The 16,482-nt window shown below is 25.6% G+C and overlaps 1 non-coding gene across 1 annotated transcript; it reads left to right on the forward strand.

The window, feature by feature from the left end:
* The first annotated feature begins 726 nt into the window (after window positions 1-726).
* Trnac-gca (transfer RNA cysteine (anticodon GCA)) lies at window positions 727-798 on the forward strand. The gene has a single exon. It is a non-coding gene; the product is annotated as a tRNA-Cys (tRNA).
* The last annotated feature ends 15,684 nt before the right edge of the window (window positions 799-16,482 follow it).

Here is a 16,482-nt window from a genome sequence, read left to right on the forward strand (position 1 = left end):
CATAAAACTACATATTTAAATGTACAAAAAAAGAAAAACATAGCGTACATAAATATAATTTATTATTTTTTAGATCCAGAGTAATAAGTTTAAATTAATAAACAAGCTATTTTCTATTCAAAAGCACGATTATCTTTTTATTAATTTACTTTTATTTTCCTTTTTGTTAAGTCACATATCTAATTAATTTCTTATCGATAGTTTTTTGAAGCTATAAACTGCTTAAAAATCAACAATCTCTTTTTACAGTAATATTTATAAAATAATAAGGAAATTTTTCCAAACTGTTTAAAAAACTTTTGATTTTTACGTCAAAATGATCACGAATACAAGTATATGAAATATTTCAACAAAATCATCGTTTCTGATGAAATATTAGTTAAAATTCAACAAAAATAGAAGAATTTAAAAATAAACCAAAGTTTGCATTTTGTTGTAAATATAAAAGTATAGCTTTTATAGCGTGAAACACAATGGAACTTACGTTAATAAGCTAAATTATGTTTAGAATAAAGTTAAAAATTCAATATTTTAGAATTAATATAATTTTCCTTTACAAAAATATCATATAAAGCATACTTTATTTTAGAAAAACCAAATCAAGCTTGCAAAAAGCTTTAAAATAATTTCCAATTACGTTCATCGTTATTACTTCATTCGTGCGTTTATTTGCTCTAGGCTGAGCGCTTGTTATTTATAAACTGAATTTACTATGCATGAATTCAAGGGGATATAGCTCAGTGGCAGAGCAATCGACTGCAGATCGATAGGTCCTTGGTTCAAATCCGAGTGTCCCCTCGATTTTTTTCTGCAAAACCTTTTTTAGTTATGCTTTAGAAATAAGTGTAAATTTACTTTTACACAGTCAAATGTGTTTATTTAAGAAGTTTTATAAGCTTTATTTATTAAAGCTATGAAACGTTTGTATAATTAGGTAAATGCCTAAATTATGTTTTCATGAGTAAGATTTAAATGTTTAATAATAAACTTTTCAATAACTTTGTTTTTAAAGCTAAAATAGTTTATTCAGCATTAGTATATACACCCCACTTTAAAACAATTTGGCTTTATGGTACCTGTTTTAAAACATGGTTCAAAAAAGTTTTAAGTTTTTTTTATGAATACTTTAAGAGTTAATACCAGGGGAGTCGCGTCGGGTGGAACGCTGGAGCTGTAGCTCCACTTAAAAAAAATTAAAAATAATGCTTTTTATTTTTTTATTTTAGCGTTTAAGCCTTGAAACACGCTGCTTTAAATGGGCCCCTGAATCAGCTGTACAGCCCCAAACTACGTCAAAGTAATCTTATTATAAAGCTGAGGAATTGAGCTTTAAAATGATATAAAAGTTTTTATATTAGCTAAAAATATAAGAAAATTATGTTATTGTGAGCTTGTACAAAAAATACAGCCAAATGTGTACATGAACGTCGTTAATTTTTCTACTAAATTAGTTTTTATATTTGATGTTCAAAGTGTTCGTAAAACTGAATCTGCAAGCTCAATCTGTGTCAGCTGCATCCTAAATGTTTACAAGTTTTCAATACAAAAGTTGTTGAAAAGTTGATTTTCGGAGCTGCGTGAACTTTCAACACCATGTGAATTAAATCATAATCGTTGTTTAAAATTTACTACAACGCGAGTACTATAAGACAAGTTGAACTCGAGCAGAAGATACTCGAGGAGGGAATACTCAAGCAGAGGCAACTCGAGCAGGAAAAACTCGAGCAGGAGCAACCTTGTTTTTTTTTATTTACTTACTTTTTTTTTTCAAACAGTTAGACAAGTCATAAAACTAAGTTAGTAAATTTATAGTTGTGCAAATACAGAAAATTACATGAACATAAATAAAAGTAAAAGTAGCTACAGTTGTTAAGAAAGGGTGATGATATACAAAGGTATTAGATATGTGTTTTTTTATTTATTTCTTATTTGTTTTTAGTTAAACAAATATGTTAAATTTTTTTTTCAAAAAAAATGCTATTTCTTCATATTAATTTTATGATTTTAATGTAAATGTTTCAAACTATGGAACTTTTTAATTTGACAATATCAATCTGTAGCACCCCCTAACAAAAAGACCACGCGACGCCACTGGTTGATACCATAGCAAAAAAACTTTTTATTTATATTGTCAACTAGAAACTACATGGACTAGGTTTCTACTCTAAAAAGAAAAAATAAAACGAGAAGTTATTATATTTTAACAACTTTGGTATCTACTATAGTTCGGTTCCTAATTACTTAACTAACTTACATTTTTAGCATTTTTAGAAAATTATACTCATACTTTTTATACATTGATATGTAGTTTTTTTTTTTGCTTTAACTTATTTTTGATTTAGTTTAGTAGAAGTAATCACATATTTTTTATTTTTTATTGAATTTTAAACATAATTTGTAATTAAATTTTTACTCTCTGAAATTGATTTTGGGTTTAATTTTGGTGGAAGTAATCACGTAGCTGGGTCGTTGGTAATGTTTTTACTTATAATGGGAATACACTCTTGCTAGAGGTTTTGAGATTTAGGATTTTTCTTAACTTTAATGTTTGTAATGCCACAACTTAATAGGTTTTTATTAACTAAACAATGGGTTTTAAAATTGTTATAGATTAGTTTTAGTTATGATTTAATGTTAATGATTTAAGAGACAGGTAAAATAAACTTAATGTATTTACTAGCTTGACCCCCTTGAAAAGCATTTAATTTGTCAAGGGAAAATTGTGTTATACTTTTAAGAACTAGTATAAATGCCTTATAATATTTCTTTTCAATAAATTTATATATATAATTTAGTTATCGATACAAAAATTTTGGTAAGTTGAGCTAGAAAAATATAACTTCTATATCAAAAGAATTTAAAGTTAAAATTTAGCAAGTTTTATAAGTTAGAAAGTTAAGATTCTTACACTCTTATCTATTTTTTGCATTGACAACAGCTTACTTTTATATACTTAGTTTATATTACTTTATTCTAGGGGAATGCCAATATATATATATATATATATATATATATATATATATATATATGAAGCATAGTCTTGTTTTTATTCCATGTGCAGTAACTTTTCTCATAAAAGCTATTATCGTAAAAAAACTGTAAAATACTTTTTGTTTTCGATATCGCTTCATAAAACCAAAAAATTAAAAATTAAAATTACTAAGTTGAAAAAATTCCATCATCGAATAGTTTTAGCATTGAGTAAAGAAACAAAATGGTAAAAATTTTACGACTTTTTAAAGTACCTTTTTTTGTTTTATTTTTCTTTAAGGTGTGCTTCAGTGATCTTTGTATTTGATGTTCGATAGCGGAGCCTAGCGGTTTTTTTTACAGTAGCCCAAATTAACCTTTTAAAAACTTATAACCAAACAAACTTATAACGAAACTTTTCGACTAATAATATCTTTCTAACATTCATAGTTCAGCTTCAAATTTAATTATTTTCATTGGGTATAAAAAATTTCATTAAAAATTTTTAATTTAGCTAAGAACCTTACTAGAATAAAAAACAAAAACTAAAATTTGCATCAATAAAAAAAGTTGATTAAAGTAAGGTTTGTATATTTTTAATATATATATTTATTTGTAAAGTTGCCGTGCAAAAACTTTTATTTTCTTACATATTAGAAAAACTTTACTTTTTATAAATTATCAATTAAAAAAAAGTTTTTAACTTGTTTTTACATTGTACTTACTTCAATAACTTGACAATAGCATGATCTATAGTTCAAAATAAATCGTTTACCAAGTCATCAAAGCAAATTTAAGTACTATTTTAATTCTAAAGATCACTGTATTTTGATATTCAAGGAGTTTTAAATATTTAGTTTAAAATTTATAAAAAATTAAAAAAATCAAAAACTATTTTATAACTTACTAAAGTTTATAGTCAGTGAGCCACTTACTAATCTAGAAGTTAAGATTGAAATTTTATAATCTAAAAAAATTAAATAAATATAAATTGATACATGTCTACTGTTTGCATTGTTGGTTGTAAATTCGAACTATGTAGTTTATTAATTTTACTTCGATCTTTAATATATTGACTTTTTGTTCTTAGGTAATATAAATGTAAACTACAGCCTATAAGTAGCTTAACAAATTTCGTTTAATTTTGATTTTTTTCAGTAAACCTTAACAATATATTATATACTTATGTAATATTTTATTGTAATATTAAGTCTAAAGTTTGCTTATTTTTTTAGTTACAACAATTGATTTAAAAATAACATGTACATGATCAAAGGTATAATGGAGACACCTTTAAAATCAACAACATAAACAATTTTTAAATTTTATACTTTACACATTTTTACATAACAAACATTTTTTCTTGTGTTTTTCTTACGTTTTTTAGAATTAAAATAAATGTTAGATTTTTAATTATTATATCGCAAAGTTTGTTTTAAACTAATAACTTAAGTTCTCTTCACCTACATTCTAAACGACTTTGAACATTTTTGTTTAAAAAATTTTGAGTGATTATACATGCTAATTTACAATATTTAGAAACTCTAATATTATTTTTTTAGATATTAGCAATGTTTTGTTTCATTGAAATTATTCTATATGAAGTTTTATTTTTATGTATACAACTAGCTAAAAAATAGTAAAACCAAACACCTAAGTTATATTACGTTAAAACGATTTCAAAACTAAGTTTTAAACATCTTGCTTAACTATTTTTAGAGTAAAATGGATTTGACCAAATTTGTTTATGATTAAAACTTGTGTACTTCAAAACTCATTGTTCAATAACACAATCACTTATAGTTAATTAAAATTCAAGTAATAAATATTATAAATTTCAGTGTCTCATAATTATTTACTAACTATATAGAAATAAGGCAATGAAAATCATATTGTTTTTTGAACCAATATTACAATTTAAAATATCTATATTTCATATTAAAGAAAATTAATTGCAGCTTTTAGAATTGTTTAATTTACTATTTAACTTAAACTATGTACATATTTATTGACTAGTATTAAACTAACCATTAAATTTTAGGCCAAAAAAATGTTTGGAGAGATTAATTTATTTCAAATTTATATCGTTGACATCAAACAAAGTTAGCTGAATTTTGACCTTCGAAGTTTTAATCTTTAAAATAGAATTTTATATTTAAATCTATATTGAAGTAACAGAAAAACAATAGTTTGAGTTTTATGCTTAAGAAACTTTGATAATGTTCTGTTGTCTGAAAAGTATCTCTGCATGTCTATTAATCTTAATATTTGTAAAATTAGTTGTATAATTTTGAGAAATTTTGATTCTAATGTTTTTCCTAATCTCAGTTTAGCTAAACATCTTATGCATTCACATTGTGATTCAAAATGGCGAAAAGCTGCAGAACAGAATACTTTACTGGATACTCTGCTTTTTATGATGAGCCAGTCTCAAAACAATCCAAGATGGTTCATCAACCAATTTCAATTTGGCCTGTTAGTTCTGAAGAAATCCTTAGAATCTACTATTGCGACGCATTTAAATATGGCTACAACAAACACTTTCCGCCAATTCCAGGTAAAGCTGTAGTTTGGCAGTCAGTTACCGTTTGGCCCGCTGGAAGTTTAAAACCAACTCCTGACGAATCTGATCAAATTGTGGAGGAAATTAATATTTTGGAACTAAATTTTCTTCCTACATCCGGAGATTACGACGATCAGTTCCCGCCAATTTCTGATAAATCTGATAGCATCTGGCCGCCGATATCTGTTTGGCCTGATAAAAGCTTACAGCATGTAGTTGTACAGTTAGAGTTGTACAGCCGATTCCTGGCGCAGGTCCTGAGGTTAAATCATCTGAAGAAGATACTGAAATTAATTTATCTGAAGAAGATATTGATAAAGATTCTGAGATTAATTCATTTGAAGAAGATCCTGAGAAAGATTCGGAGATTAAATCAGTTGAAGGTTCTGATAAAGATCTTCAGATTAGTTTATCCGTAAAGCATACTCCTGACTTAAAACTGAATTTTCTGTCAACATCTGAAGACTACAATTATCAGTTCCCGCCGATCGCAGGTGGAATTGTTGAAATCCAGTTACCTACTGTTTGGCCCGATAAAGATTTACAGTCAAATTATGTTAGACTTGTTAAAAAGTCACCAGAAAGGTCTGATGATAGTAGTTCGCCTGACAAAAAATCTTATAAAGATCCTGAGATCAGTTCATCTGATGAAAATCATGATAAATATCTTGAGAACAGTTCATATGTAGAACAAACTTCTGATTTAAAACTGAACTTTCTGCCAACTTCTGAATTCTACGATGATCTTTTCCCACCAATTGCAGGTGGATCCGTTAAAATCTTACCTCTACCTACTGTCTGGCCTGATAAAGATTTACAGTCAAATTATGTTAGATTTGCTAGAAACTCTTCAGAAAAGTCTGATGTTGGTAGTTCGCCTGACAAAAAATCTGATGAAGATCCTGAGATCAGTTCATCTGATGAAAATCCCGAGATAGTTTTATCTGGTGAAGACTTTTATAAAGTTCCTGAGACCGTAACACCTGATCAAGATGTTGATAAACAACCTGAGAACAGTTCATATGTAGAACAAACTCCTGATTTAGAACAGAATTTCCTGCCAACTTTTGAATTCTACGATGATCAATTCCCGCCAATTGCAGGAGGATCAGTTGAAATCTGGAATCTGCCTACTGTTTGGCCTAATAAAGATTTACAATCAAATTATGTCAGACTTGCTAGAAACTCATCAGAAAAGTCTGATGTTGGTAGTTCGCCTGAAAGAAAATCTGATAAAGATCCTGAGATTAGTTCATCTGATGAAAATCCTAAGAAAATTTCATCTAAAGAAGACCTTGATAAAGATCCTGAGAACAATTCATATGTAGAACAAACTCCTGTTTTAAAACAGAATTTCCTTCCAACTTCTGAATTCTACGATGATCAGTTCCCTCCAATTGCAGGGGGATCCGCTAAAATCTGGCCGACGGTACCTGTTTGGCCTGATAAAGATTTCCTGTCAATTTATGTTAGACGTGGTAAAAATTCACCAGCGAATTCTAATGCAGGTACTGATTCACTTCCTACGCGCAATAGTCCTGATAGATCGCTTCCTAGCCACATAAGCTTACCTCCAAACCATATAGATGGTCAAACTTCACCTCCGAATTTATCTCTTCTTGATTATGCCTCGCCGAAATCTGATCCAGCAAAGAAGGTTTCCTGTAGAACAACTGAAATGTTTGATCACAGTCCAGTGCAGCTGATTTTGCAATCTATCTTTGCTATCGTGTGTGTTGTTCTTATCATTATAACTTGTTTAACAAATAAATGACAATAACAAAATTTCGTTAACTTTAAATGTCTAATGAACAAGTGTTCAAAAAGTATACCCTGATTTAAATAGTTAAAACCTATAGTTTTTGAAGCATCCATATAAAGTTTCATCTTTTTTTTTAATAGTTTATCGTGCTTTTTAAATTCTTTTATCATGTAATGACGTCTTCTAATTGTTCTTTAAAATCCTTTATTGACTTTTCTTGTTTAGTGGTTTGAAAACTATTTCTATAATTTAGTAATTTCTTAATTCTCAATTTTTTATTTCTTATTTAACTTTCATAGTTTCGCGTGATTGCAAACAGAAATAATTCGCAATATAAAATCAAAGTCTGATATTTATAACTTAGTTTGGTATAACATAAATTAGTAAGTAAATTTTAAAACGCTTCTGATAATCACGCAGAAAAGAACTTTAAATACAAATGTTTATCTTAAATTCTTTTCTACACTTAAAAAAGCTTATACTAAACATAATATTCGCTTACATATATCATATTTGTAAAGTACGATCTAACATAACAATTTCGTGTCTGTATTTGTGAACCATCTACGTAATTAAAAAAAGTATAAATAAAATGAGTAAAAAATTAATATTTTATTGTGCAATTAAGTTCTGAAAATAAAATTTTTAAATAAGATTTAATTAACTTGTTTTACAAATAACTATTGTTTGACTTAAGTTAATATGTTTGTAACTTTAATATATTTAAATGCTTATTATACTAAACAAAGTATTCGCTTACACATGTAAGTTACGATGTTAATATATTAACAAAGATGAGTGTATAGGTTGAATGAACAATCTATAAAGCCATAAATTAAAAAATAGTCTTTAACAAATTAGTAATTTAATACTTTGCAATACAGTCTAGTTAAGTCTGGGTAAAATTGCCACCCTATCCTTATACTTATTAAACTTAATTAAAATAAGAATTAAAATATAAAAATCACTTAAAAAACTTAAATATAATTTGAATATGATATTTAACTAAATATTTTAGTGAACTGCAGGTTCAAATTTTACTTTTAGTGAACTGCAGGTTTATACTTAGCATATGACTACCTTGTTGTTTTACATTTTAACTTTCATATATAACACAAATCTTATTAAATATTTAAAATATCTGTATGGGACAGCCGATTAAACAGCCGACTCATACTTTACCAATTAATTATTTTATTAATCATAAAATGAAATATATATTTAATTTAGGTCATTATGATTTTATGTATGTCGCTGTAAATGAATTATCGGTCAGTACATTGTAAGCCCAATAACAATTTTGTTTTTTGTGTTTTGTTTTTTCCTTAAAGTTTAATTTTTTCATTTTTTGATTTTTATATTTCAACTAAATCTGCTCTCTAATTCTATACAACTTTGATTCAAACATTACAAAGTTACATAATATACATGTTACATCGAGTTTCTGTGACTTTTATTACCTTCAGCGTCGTTAAGTTTTATTAAATTTTATTGATTCACTAACTAATGGTTAATGTTTTATTTTTGTTCAAAATAGATTACATAAAAACTAAATTAATGTTCTTTACAATACAAATTAAATAGTTTAAATAACCTCATTTACATTGTGACGTAATTATTAGTTGTAACGAATGTATTTTTCATTAGTTAACAACAATAAAGTTTGAATTAGTTATCTTTCCCATTAACGTGAGTTGTTTGTTTATATTATGTTTTGTTGTGTAATTTAGCTTACTTTACTTATTTCAGACTTAATAATCACAAATGTTATATACTATTATAACAGTCGGATTTAATATTAAGTATTTCACCTATTAATAACTATTTTCTGTAGAAAATATCTTATTTTATTGAAAACATGTATACACCTACTTTATTCTATGCTTCTATTCTCTCATTACAGTAATTATTTTTTACAGAATCCAGTTGAAGTGTGTTGATTCGTTGACACACAGAAACATATGTTGGTAGAATAAAGGAAGATTACTGTATAATTTGTTTTTATTTATATTCCAGTGAAGTTACTTCACTAGGATCTTTTTTAGCAAACAATTAAACCTAAATTTTGAACAGTTATTTTAGTGAACAAAATTTGATTACGTTTTATTAAAATTTAAGTTACTTAACATTTTTGATTTAATTTTAAAAAATGATATACAATAAGTGTTTTAGCTTTTTGTATTTAATTAATAAGTATAACAACTACCACTTACATAAACAAATTTTAGAACAGAACTCAAACTAATCATCACAGTTTACATCAGGGTTTCCCAAGCTCACTTACTAAATCGCCCCCTTTTCAGAAATTTGAAAAAATATCGCCCCTCATGATTTAATACAGTAATTTTCCTCTTGAGTACGCTACGTTAAAAAAATTGTGTATGAAATGTGATTTAGACTAGTAATTTTTAGGCACGCTTTTTTGGGCAGTGTTCAAAGTAATTTAAAGGGCTTGAAAAAATAATTTGCAGTTATTTTATTATAAGACTGGTAAAGTATTTTATAATACTTAGATATTAAAAAGCCTTATGTGTTCTGTAATCAATTCTGTTCAAAAAAAAACTGTTTTGAAACTAATGAAATCTTTAGGTTAGTGGTGATCAACTTTTTTAGCCAGTAGGTCATATTTACTAAAAAATCCTTTATCGCGTCAACTTGTTAAAAATATGTACTTGTGGGCTGCGTTATTTAAAAAACTAACATATAAGAAATTTTAACAACTCGAGCAAAATTGTAGTAAAATGATTTAGTATTATTGTGATCTAGGAAGTGCTATTGTGAACTGAAAACCAAATTGAAAGCGTGTTTCAAAATATTAATTATCAAATAACTAATTTTATTTGTTTTGCACAAGTAGTTTTAAAGTTACTTAGCAGGCCGAAATTTGACTAGATCTGGACCGTACATTACCTATCTAAAATCTTAACTAAAACCTGACATTATAATAATCTCTAATATAACGAATTTCGCACATTTAGAAGTTAATGCCAATTAACTTGTCTAAGCCGCACAATATACTTAAATTATTGTGATTATTAAATACGTATAATAATAACTAATTTGCATATACACTACTTGGGAACAGGTCAAAATTGCAAGAGGAGACCAAATTGCACGAGAACAAAATCGCACAAAGACAAATCTGCACGAAAACAATTTTGCACCAAGGGTCAATTTTGAACGAAAGTGTAAATAAATAAAAAAAGAAAATAAAAACTAAAAAACAAATTTATAAAAAAAGAAAAGCTACCGACCGAGGGTTAGGGGTAATAGTGATAGAAAAAATAAAAATAAATAAATAAGTTACTGACCGATAGTAAGGGGTAACATTGATAGTAAAAAAAAAAACTAAATAAAAAAAAAGTAAAACTGATAAAATAATTATAAAAATAAATAATTCAACCCGTGCAAAAATGTCTCCATGCAATTTGTGCACTCGTGCAATTTTGTCCCCTCGTGCAATTTTTTACGCTCATGACAGTTACCCACACCACCTATACTTAAAATATTTGATTAACATAGGAGTACATGATAATAAAAAGTTTTTTCTTTAATTTAGTACTGCAAGCTTAAAAACAAAATATTGATTTAAAAACATCTATTACAACATATATCTCAATTGATTACAACAACTTTTTTATTCTATTGAAAACTGACTTTAATATAGTTTTGTTATTTAGTCCAATTAAGTGACTTTTCGAGTGACAACACATATTATATAATGCTTTAATTTAACAAAAACGTAAAATGCTGTTTAGTATATTAAGTTTAGATTATTTAGGTTGTACTTTGATAAAATAAACACAATAACAGTTTGTGTAATATTATTACAACATTATTATAAGTTTATTTGAAAACAAGAATTTTATTCACTAAGGGTACGTCTACTCTTTTTTGTCACTAAATGTGTTTTTAATGATCAACATATATGAAACAACAGAACTGTGAACTTAAAATTATTGTGCAAAATATGAAAAATTATGCTTTTTTGTGGCAACTATAACGAAGTGTCTTTCTGTAGTAAATAGTTTGAGGTAGACCTTGATTTTCAGAGCTCAATAAATTAATAATAAATTAATTAATATGTTACTGATTTTATTTCATAATTATTTTTCATTTTATAGATTGTTCACAAAAAACAAACACAAAATTAGTATGTTAGGAGCGTGTATAACATATTGTAAGCGAGTATTTCGTTGATAAATTGTTTTAAACAGTAAAAAAATGATTTTATATTTACTTATATATAGTCCTTTATATTACAAGTTAATTTAAAAACCATTCATATCATAAAACAGAATGTAAGTTACATAAAACAGACTGATTTTTTATGGCGTTTTTTATTGTTTACAATCAGTTAATACAAGTTTGAAAACTATTTAAGTTAATTTATAAATAAAAGTTTGTTAATAAAAATCTAAGTTATAGAAATAGTTTTGAGTGCACTTTACAAGCGAAATCGAGTTAAAGTACTTTTAGAAGACGTTAGTACTTCATAAGACAATCTAAAATGCACAATAAATTATAAAAAAAAAAATTACATATGAATGCTTCAAAAACTTCAAGATTTAGCTATTCGAATTAGGGTATATTTTTCAAACATTTGTTCTATTATACATAAAGATTGTTCAACAAGTTACAATTACAAGAGCTAGACGAACTATTGCAAAAACAGCTGTACTGGGCAGTGATCGAACTCTTCAGTTGTTTTACAGGAAATCTTCTTTGCTGGATCAGTTTTCGGCGAGGCATCGTCAAGTGGAGACGAATTCGGAGGAGAAATTCGACCATCAATATGGCTAATTAGCTTAATAGTTTTTTTATAATTTTTATTATAATTTATTATCTAAGGTTGTTGCAACTCTTAATTTAAATTAAAAAATACTTACTAAGTAACATTTAACATCTACTAACACTAACTATATATTTAAAAAATAATACTTCATAATTTTTTCAACTATTGTCTCTAATTTATAATTTATTTAGATCTAAAGTTAAAACTACAATATTTTTTATTAACAGTATCTAAACACTTTACAGGGACACTTCGTTTAAAGGTCCTGTACAAGACGTTTAGAGGTATCCAACTAATGTTTACTTAATATCCGTAAGATTCTTCGTGCACCAGGTTCTAGGAAAAAATATATATTAAATAAACAATAATATTTTACAAAACTTAATTATAAAAAAAACTAAGTACTTGTTTCAAATTTAAAACTATTTAATTGTATATTAAGTTGCACCAATACTTAATATCTCTTTACACTATTTTTTAAACAATTTAAGTTTTTTTAGACGCTTTTTTAAAGAAACGATCTAATTAAAGGATATTATGTTTATTAAACAATTTTTAGAAAAACAACAAACTGAAACACAAATGATAGTTAAATAGTCTATAATAATTTAACACTAGTTTATTAATACAATAAACTAATTGCTGATCATTACAATAAAATTTGCATTGTTTTAAAGAGTGTCTTGTCTAATGTCTAAAACTAATTAGATTTTCTAATATCTAAAACAAAAATGGTGCTACCGCAATAAAAAAATTAGACACGCCCTTGTTGTTTACAAATCAAATTAACAATAAATCACAAAAACACAAATTTATTAAATATCTTAATAATTCGAATACGTACAGCGAAATTTTGTAAAACTTCATTTTAATATTGAGCACCAATGTTTTAAATAATTTTTTAATCGGGTTGTAATAAGTAGCTTGTGTATTAGAAACTGTTTGTTACTCTTATAGAAAAATTTTTCTTTTCAAGTTTCACTACTTCTTAAATTATAAAAAATTGACAGTTTAAGTAATAATAAAACAATAAACAACTTTTTAAAAACATTGTAGAACTCTTCATAGAAGTAAACAAGATTTTGTGCGACTTTTAAACTAGTGTTTGGTTTAATGTATAACAAACCAATTAAAACAAGTAAAATTTTTATCATTAAGAAAAAATATTAAATATAAATTATAAATAAATTTAAATAAAAATAAATTCATATAACTTAGGTTGATATGTTATAAATAATAAAGAAAAACATATAGCTAGTTTTGTGAATAAGTATTATCTTTGTTTGACTAAAACCTAAAATTGGAAAATTTAAGATAGTTTGTTGTTGTGTCTAAATTTGTTGAATCTAATGTATAATAATATTTTACAAAACGTTAAGAAAATAACTCGCTTTTATGCTTTGTTAGATTTCTTTTGTGTTTCTTATTTTTGAAACCAATTTTATGCAATTAATAAAATATATCTAAGACATTAAAAAAATATTTATTTGCTACCGATATTTACTTATTTTTAATTAGTTTTTTTATTTCATATAAAAAAAATAGTTTAACCATGCAGAGTGTTTTACTCTTTTATGGCTTTTAAATAAAAAATTAAAAAAATTGTTTAGAAACGTTTCAAAAAATTGAGCCAAATTTCACAACTATCTATATCATTATTTAGGCTATAAATATCACAAAAGTTAGAACTGTGAATTTTTATATGGAGCAAATCATTGATTCTAATGAAGTTTTTCTTCAATAAAGGTTGTTCTGTATATATTCTAATGATTTATACATGTCTTGCTTTTCATCACAGTCTTATAAACAATCATCATCTTGTTGTATCTTCATGTATATTAAGTTAAGCTATACTTACCTTAAAATATTTTTTAAGTATGTTTGTCTTGCCTCTAAAGTTGAACAATGTATAAAAAAGTTGAAAATTGTTAAAGTATTTTACTTCATTTTAAGATTTCTAAAAATTTTAAATACAATTTAAATCTTTTTAAAAGTGTTATTGTATTGAATTATTTTAAGGGTGGCCATTTAACTTGAATTTAAAAGTCAATTAATTAAAAAATAACAACCTTGAGAAACCTTGATTTTGTAAAAAAGATTAAAAAGAAAATGTTAAGTTAAGAGTATAAAACACCTAAACGCCTGTTCCAAAAAAATAAAATAATTTTTATATGCACTACAATGAAACTTAGATTTAATAAAAAATTATTGTAGACAGTAACAAATATTACTTTTAGAATTACATAGAAAAAAATTAAAGAAGCCATGTAGAAACTTTTCAGTAACTTGTGCTACTAACTAAAATTATTAACCTTTCATTAAATTTTTACTTGAAAGAGACAGAGATCTTGTGGTTTCATAAATCCTGTAAAAGTTCAAAACTTGGAAAAAAATTCAAAACCAGTGGCCACCCTTTACTTTTAATAGTTAATAATTTATACATTTTATATACTATAATAAGTTTCACTTACAATTTAGATTCAAAATTATTTTAGTTTCAATTGAAATTATAATTTCAAGTTTTGTACATACCAACATTGCCTAAAAACTAAAATCCTTGAAACACCTGGAATTTGACAATTTATAATTTAAAATTATTAAACAACCTTTGATTTCAAAAATACTTACCTGTAAAGTATTTAAATATTATTCTGACACTAAAAAGCTGTAGTTTTATTGTATTTAAAAAATCTTAAGTAACTTTCTATTTTGGTTTTCACAACAAAATCACTAAAAAAACACATTTACATATTAAGTAATAAAATTTTGAGTTGACAAAATGTTTTTAATATAGATACATATTGAGTTTTTTTTTTATTTTTTAAGAAAAAAATTCAAATTAGGTTTCCAACTTTCTGTTTTCCAATTTTACTATACTAATTAAGAGACTTTAACCTTAAGCTCAATTTTATACTAATAATAGACCACCCAAAAATTTGTAATTTGAATACATGGAAGAAATTCAGAAGTCCTAGAGAAAATTCTTAAAAACATTTAGCAATCCTGATGTACTGAAAAGTTAAAAATCATTTAGTGTCAAATTTATATAATATCCAGCTAACAGGTCACTAAGCATTGATCTGTAGAAAAACCTGGGTTTTGACAACTTAGACTAAAACACTTAGAAAAACATGACATTTGAGATATTCTGAAAAGAAAGTGACAAAAAAAGAATATTGATCAAAAATCACCAACAAACCTAAAATTTTGAACAATTTTTGAATGTGAAGTATTAAAATTTTGATTTGATGCGAAAAATTATCATATAATTTTTTTTTTATCATCATCCACTGGCTTATTTTGCTTAAAAGTTTGGCAACCCTTATTCAACTATGTTGTTTATCTAACTTTTATCGAATATCTTTTTACCAAATTAACATGATTTTGATGATTTTGTGTTAAAGTTTTATGATTTAAATAGTTTTGTATTATAATTGAGTTAAAAAATTTTTTAAATTTATATTGGGTGGCAATGTATTTTTTAATTGTTCATTATTTCCTGAAATTATCTTTAAGATACAAAATTAAATTATTATTTTTACATTTAAAAAATCTATATTAAATGAATATCAGTTTTTTTTGAAATTTATTTAATAAAAGAAGTACTTTCATGGATTAAAATCAGGCTTTTAAAAAGTATGCCATATGGTAGCCTAACTGAAGTTGTTTTTATGTGACTCCTCTAAATCTCAGGTTGATTTATATGATAAATTTTTTAATGAATATAAATAGTTTTAAGTTTAAATGATAAACTGAGTTTAATTTATGCTTTTATAATTAATTTTTTAAACCTATATTTTTTGTAATTTCACCTTATTTGTCTTTCTATTGTATCTTACAGCTTATATATTTAAACCTTGCTACTACCACAGTAAGCAGATAAATCATTAGCACATTTCAAGTTTTACCCCTAAAACTAACAAAATCAGATTACTCACTCTAATATAAAATTTGAACATTATAACAAACGATCTAAATAATTCATAGATGGCTAGAAGTTATTGCAATGGTAGGTACTATATACTTTCAACAATATATAGCATTAGATGTTGAACAAAAAGCTTGCAATAGAACTTAACACCACCTTAGCAACGAAGCAAGAACTCAATTTATTTCTGAGTAGTATTCTTTGTTTTTTTGTAAAAAGCAGATGTCTTTATTATCTCAATATTAAAATATTTGCACTACTTTTTGAAATTAACCTGGACAATTCTTGAATTTTAAAGAAAAGTTTAAGAAAAGTCAAGAAGTGAAGGAAAATTAAAAAAATTAGAAATTATTATTGGTTGCCAAACAATCGAAATATTAAGTATACTCAGAATACATCATGACTGTTTAAAATGCTTTTACAACACAGGATTTAATAACTGAGGCTAGTCTAAATTTTAAAAC

The sequence above is a fragment of the Thalia democratica genome, chromosome 7, assembly GCF_965202585.1.
Source record: "Thalia democratica chromosome 7, ktThaDemo2.hap1.1, whole genome shotgun sequence".
NCBI lineage: Eukaryota > Metazoa > Chordata > Thaliacea > Salpida > Salpidae > Thalia > Thalia democratica.